The 6,000-nt window shown below is 35.0% G+C and overlaps 1 protein-coding gene across 21 annotated transcripts in view; it reads left to right on the top strand.

The window, feature by feature from the left end:
• The first annotated feature begins 943 nt into the window (after positions 1-943).
• Positions 944-6,000, top strand: part of LOC18442260 (putative E3 ubiquitin-protein ligase ZFP1) — a 39,252-nt gene continuing 34,195 nt past the window's right edge. For 13 of the 21 annotated variants that reach the window (XM_011627981.3, XM_088868216.1, XM_088868178.1 and 10 more), the window contains exons 1-2: positions 944-1,045; positions 1,635-1,749. The gene's annotated coding sequence lies outside the window, so the exon portion shown is untranslated. The remainder of the gene's footprint in view (positions 1,046-1,634; positions 1,750-6,000) is intronic. The other 8 variants (XM_020672131.2, XM_088868244.1, XM_088868220.1 and 5 more) reach the window with 1 other exon arrangement.

The following is a 6,000-nucleotide window of genomic DNA, read 5'->3' as shown; positions in this document are numbered from 1 at the left end:
TTGGTCCACGCTGGCAAGCCTTGGCCTATGATTGGATAATTCAATTTGGCAGCGCATTTTGTTCCACACTTTTAAGAACTTCCATCCAACGCTTCGGCCGTCAGTTCATTCGTGCGTTTAGTATTGCCACCACTGTGTAGGGTGGAAGAATCAATACGAGTAGGTGGAGAAACCAAAAATAGAGCTGCTAATGGGCTCCACCTTCCATTTCGTCAGAGATTTTCATGTCATGCGGCCACTCATGTTTTTAATATTGCACCCAACGCCTTATACAACATGCACTGTCAAGAGTGGAAGTTGGTAATTCCACCCTTGTTTTGGGTGACAAAAATATAAAACAATTAAGTGAACGGCTTAAAGTTGGAGGGCAAATTAGCGCAGTTCTTTATTACTAATTTTTTTTAAGAGCGGGTTTTATCCTAGACAATGATTTGATAGGGCTGCAGCCCTATCAAAATAAATAAAGCTTTATCTCATAATTTAACGAAAATTGCAATTCAAGTATAAGAAAACTTTTTACATCGATCATCTGGGCTTTAACATCATAATTAAAAAAAAATAATGGGATTTCAAATCTAAAAATAGAATAATAATAAATTATCTAGAATATCTATTTCATCCTAAATATAAATGTTCAAAGATCAGCAATATCTGTAAATTTTTTGAATTTTAAATTTTAAAGTCGGTAATGGAGAAATTGATTTTAGAGCTACCGTAGACACTTCGTATGCCTGAAAGTGCTTTCCTGATTTGAGGTGAGTATTTATTTTGTTTTTATAAAGCCTAGGCCGTGTAAAAACTTCTTTTTGATTTTTGGGTAGTTTCGTTACATGTGTACAAGTACTCATCCTATTTTTAATTACGGTTTTTGTCTTTCTCTCCTACGTATATACACAGTTGTACGCATTCCTCTGTTATACGCAATTCCTCCCTTTCTTAACAAGGTTTTGTTTATATATATGTATATTGACATGGTATTTCTCCACTTTTCGGTGATTTTGATCTAGTGGATTGGAATCGAACCAGGTTTTGATTTTTTTCACAGGTGAGTCTCTTGATCATCTAATTTCTGGCTCTTCTTTTGTTATTTTGATCGGATGTTGAAAATCCTGTGCTCAGGAAGGAATAGTTAGTCGTAGAAATTCCTGGTTTATGTTCGTTTTCTCTGAGAAATTTGTTTGATTTATAGACCATTGATGCCCATGTATTATTGATTTAATTTAGCAAATGATGGTAAATTTCGCATTTGAGAATGAGTGGCTTTGGGATCGGTTGTGAATTTTCTGATCAAAATCGGATTTTGGGGCTAGACTTTGTTTGTTCTCTGATTATCTATAATTTGAATCATTTTGCTTTACTTTTCTCTAGATTCTATGGACGATGTTCAATTTTAATCAGTTGCTTGTTGCCCTTGATAGTTGTTTGTTATGTTCTCTTAATCTGAAGGATAAAAAAGTTTAGAGGATTTCTTGCATGATAAATTCTAGGTCTTATTCTGGCTAGGATTATGGAGTTTTTCCAGAAAATTCTTGCAAATAAACACTAACCCTGTAAAAGGAAAATCCTCGGCTTTGTTTTTGAGGGAATTCGAGGCTGTGGCTTCATAGGAGGCCCTAATGATTTGCTTTTTCCAGATTACCGTGAGTTTGTGAGAGAGCGAGTGTTTCATTATTGGTTATCCTTCAATTTTGTCAGCATCCGCCTCTTCTACAACTAGAGACCACATTATCGATGCTTATTAATAGAAAGGTAATGCCTTGTTTTTTTCGTACTTTACTTCTTCGTACTTATTTGGTGTGGATCTCCCGTGAATCTCCTATTTGAAGTTTATAACCTCACTATTCCTAGTTTTTTTCTCTATTGTCATGGGCACATAATAAGACTGGTTATTTTGGTGTCATAGAAAGATATCTGCTGTCAGTTGAGGCTTTTATTTACAGTTTAGTGGGCTGTTTTTCTTGTCTTTGTTTATGAGGTACTTACACTTTAGTAAGTAATTACATAGGGCGTTGTAATTTTGGGCCTTCTTGCTTTCCCTTTGGGAATAGTGGTGTAACAATGTTTGTTTTCTGGGCAATTTCAATGGAATTTGCCTATTCTACCTTATTCACTTGTCTCAGCCCTACGAATTATATGGGAAAATGCTGTTTTGCATTGAACATTGTACATTGTCTTGCATTGAAAATTGTAATCTTGTCATGATCGTGTATGCCCAATTGTCTCTGTGTATCCAAAGTCTCAATTAATTAGAATTAAGGATCAGTTGTCCAGTCTTTTGTATGTTGAGTTTCAGTCTCTTTCCAAATTAGGTGAATATAGTGATTGATAGGTTAACATTCGCCAGTATAAATCCAGTTTTGTTAGAGTTACGACACATTTTTTGCCACAAATATTTTTTCTCTATGCCCTTACACATTGTTTTTAGTCTACATATTGCATTCGATGTTGAATTATTTGTGAAAATAAGCACGAGTTAGATTTTATTATATTCAAGAAATGCATTCGGTGGGATTTCTTTAAGGAACATTTGGATATTGGCTGTGGCGTGTGGGTAGATATTGTAGTATGACCTCTTATGAATGTGTTTGTCTCTTGTGGTTGATAATGTGTTATATCACTGGATTCAATTTTGGTGAGCCGTGAGCAGAAGTCTGAATGTTTCTTGTGAAGGATATAATGGGGATGAGAAAATACAAGAAGTATGAATTTCTTCTTTCATTTTGTGGTCTCTAGTTGTGTTGTATGTGTTTGTCACTTTATATATGAATGAAAATGTCTTTGAGTGTATCTTATGGCATCTTTTGTTCCGGAGACATTCGAGGGTCTTATCAAGTGCTTTTGTGAACTATTTAACAGAGAATCCTTAGGATAATCAGGAACACGATTTATCCTTATCCAGGTTCCAAATGGAAAGAGAAAAATATCCTTAGCTAACGAATTGGCCGTAGGTGGTCAGGGTAGCGGAGCCAGAACATGGTGTTATCTAGATCAATTCCAAAAGACTCTGAGACTATATTTCTGTGGAAATCTGGGGAAGTCACATAACTGCGAAAATTCATGTTGGTTATACTTTTTAGCAATCTATATTGATCTATCAATCTTTGATGCATTTAATTAACATTAATTAACAAATTATGTCTCAACTCTTTTTTTTTCCTAATTGTAGTTAACTATGCTTCAATAAAAATGAGGTCTTAGTTCACCATGCTTCCCATAGTTTTCTGCAATATATAAGTGTTGAAGTTGGGTATGGGAGTAGATTGAATCGTATTTGAATTTCTTCTATATGATCCAGAAGTTAGCATTCTTTTCAATTGCCTCATATTCTTTTTGTGCTACTGTGTTATATTTGAGGGTGGATTGTGCTTATCTTATTTTTGACTCAATATTTTCAACTACTACTAATACCTGCATATGAGAGCACAATTGTATACTGCTTATATATATATTTGTCTTATCACTGCTGTTTTAGCGTTCTGTCTTCTGAAGTCAATTTTGATTCCAGCAAGTCATAGGGGATAGTTTTTTGTTTTACTTGAAGAAGTCTGAATTTGATGACTTTGTTACTATAGATATTACTTCATTTTGTCCGATAGATATGCATGGAAGTATAAACATTTTGTTTTACATAAAGATGGTTTTGTGGATCTTCATACATATCTCTGGTTCCCCCAGTGGTTCTGTATGAGTCATCTCTGTCATTTTATGCCATTATTTGTTTCTGTTAGTAATATCTTGGAATCCCTCATAATTTCGATCCTTAAAATGGCCATTATTTGTTTGTTTTTGTTTTGGGGGGGGAGGGGAAGGCTTCCCTCAACCCAATTACTAGTGAAAAATTAACTTCTATTATAACCTTCATCTGATGACCAGCCATTATATTGGTTGTTCATATTCTTATCATGTGTCAGAAAACAGAGTTAGTCATGTTTTTGCATGAATTATGCAGTTACAATGCCATTGTTCTCTTGCCTTCCGGCTTTTTCTTCTCTATTAATAGATGGAATATTTAATCTAAGCTGTTCAATGCAAGTGCTTCAAAATTTTGATTCTTTTTCCAGTCATCATACTATATAGCTATTGACAAATGTTGGTGGGGTTTGTTGAAGGAGTTACTTGATTTCTTCTAATGTCAGGCTAGATGGGAAGTGAATGATATCAATGTACTTTGTTCAGCACGTAATTCATTAATTGGTCTTTAAGCCACATTTTTTGTTGAAATTGATGCCATGTGATTCCCCATGTACCTTCAAATGGCTCAATTCTCTCAATTGTCATTATTTGCACTAATGCTAAATGAGTGACATAAATGGATCTGTTCTTCTGTCTTCATGTTGAGGTTTCTTGAAGATACATTTGGTATTAGGAGCTCATATTTTTGGAATATGGGGGTATCCAGGGCTGACAAAGAATTAGGGCATGTTTGATAACTGGAAATTGAAAATTCTCTGGAAATTGGGTTTTCTGGAATCCTGAAGTTGGATATTGTGTTGTCTGGAAACAATAAAGACTGTGTTTGATAACCTGCTTGGAATTCTAGGAAGTCTGGGAACCTGTGTTTGATTGATCATGGGAATTGGAAAACTGGGAGACCTGAAATGAGCCAGTTCTAACCGTTCATTAAAGATTTCTTCATAGCATAATGATATTTGTTTAAAGTGGCAGAGATCTTAAAATCAACTAGCATCCACCATGTGTTAAAAAAAGGTGTAGTTTAGATCATGAAAAATAAAGCTAAAAAGTTTAAATTTGTTATTTAAATTATATAATTTATTTTATTTGGAATCTTTCTTCTTCTTTATTTATTTATTTATTATTATCATGACCATATCATATTAGTGCAAGTTTTTCTCTTTATTTGAAAATAAAGAAAATTAGATATTTAATCCCCAACACAAGCAAAAATAACGTTTAGTAATGCATGACGACGGTAGCCACGTATCTACCTACATTGACACAATCACATAAAATTCACTACTCCCATATAAATTTAGAAATCCACCATATATAAGTTCTTCAAATATTGATCGAAATATAAAATCAAAAGAAAACAATAATCCACGACAGAGTGGAAAAGAGAGAATGTGAGAGGGTAGTAAAGAAGAAGCCTAATAAGGGAGACCTATTACGGAATACTGAATAGTTATATAACCAAGAAGCAAAGGCAAACAAAACTTCAACATAGCAATCTATGTGGATAGTTATGCCACATTTGTGCTGCAATTGCATCTCGCGATTTGACACTTTCACTTTGATCCTGAGAATCTTGGGTAAAAGCTATACTGCATTATCCCCCTTGTTTGCATGCTCTCTAAACACTCTTTCTTGAAATCGCAACTCACACCCCTGTTAGCTACGCTCATTATCATAATACCAGTTGCAATGACTATAGAGACTTGTGATTTGTAGGGATATTGCATTTGGTTCCTTATAATAGGAAATCGTGCTTTCCATATCGCAAACGTCCTCTCAACGACATTCCTCAATGATGAATGCCGAAGATTGAATAATTCCATCTCATCTTGAGGAGCCTGATAACCTGTCCCAAAGTCCTTCAAGTGATATCTTATGCCATGATAAGGTGCACTGAAACCTCGCATTGTTGGGTAGCCTCCATCCACGAGGTAATATTTCCCTGAATCAATTTGTTTGAGCAAGTCAGTGAAAAGCACTACTATTCATCAAGCAAGTAATAAGGTATATGAAATATCAAATGATGTTACCTTTAGATAATGTTAATCGGTTAGACTCTCTACCAATTGCATTGTATAAGACCTTTGAATCCGAAGCAGATCCTTCCCATCCTGCTAGTATGTAGTGGAATCGCATGTCGAAGCCCACTGCAGCCATAATATTTTGAGATAATCCACCCTTCCTATTGCGAAAGCGTATATGCATATGGCTATGACCCGTGTTGGGATGTGGGTTCCATCTATTGCCAAAACACAATCCTGTTGAAATGCCATGTCCAATTATCGCCCAGTTCGAATTCAAATCGCA

Source organism: Amborella trichopoda, chromosome 1 (genome assembly GCF_054954075.1).
Source record: "Amborella trichopoda isolate Santa Cruz 75 chromosome 1, AtrichopodaSantaCruz75HAP2 v2.0, whole genome shotgun sequence".
In the NCBI taxonomy this organism is placed as follows: domain Eukaryota; kingdom Viridiplantae; phylum Streptophyta; class Magnoliopsida; order Amborellales; family Amborellaceae; genus Amborella; species Amborella trichopoda.
Note: the sequence above shows the minus strand (reverse complement) of the source record. Positions and strands in the feature narration are given on the sequence as shown.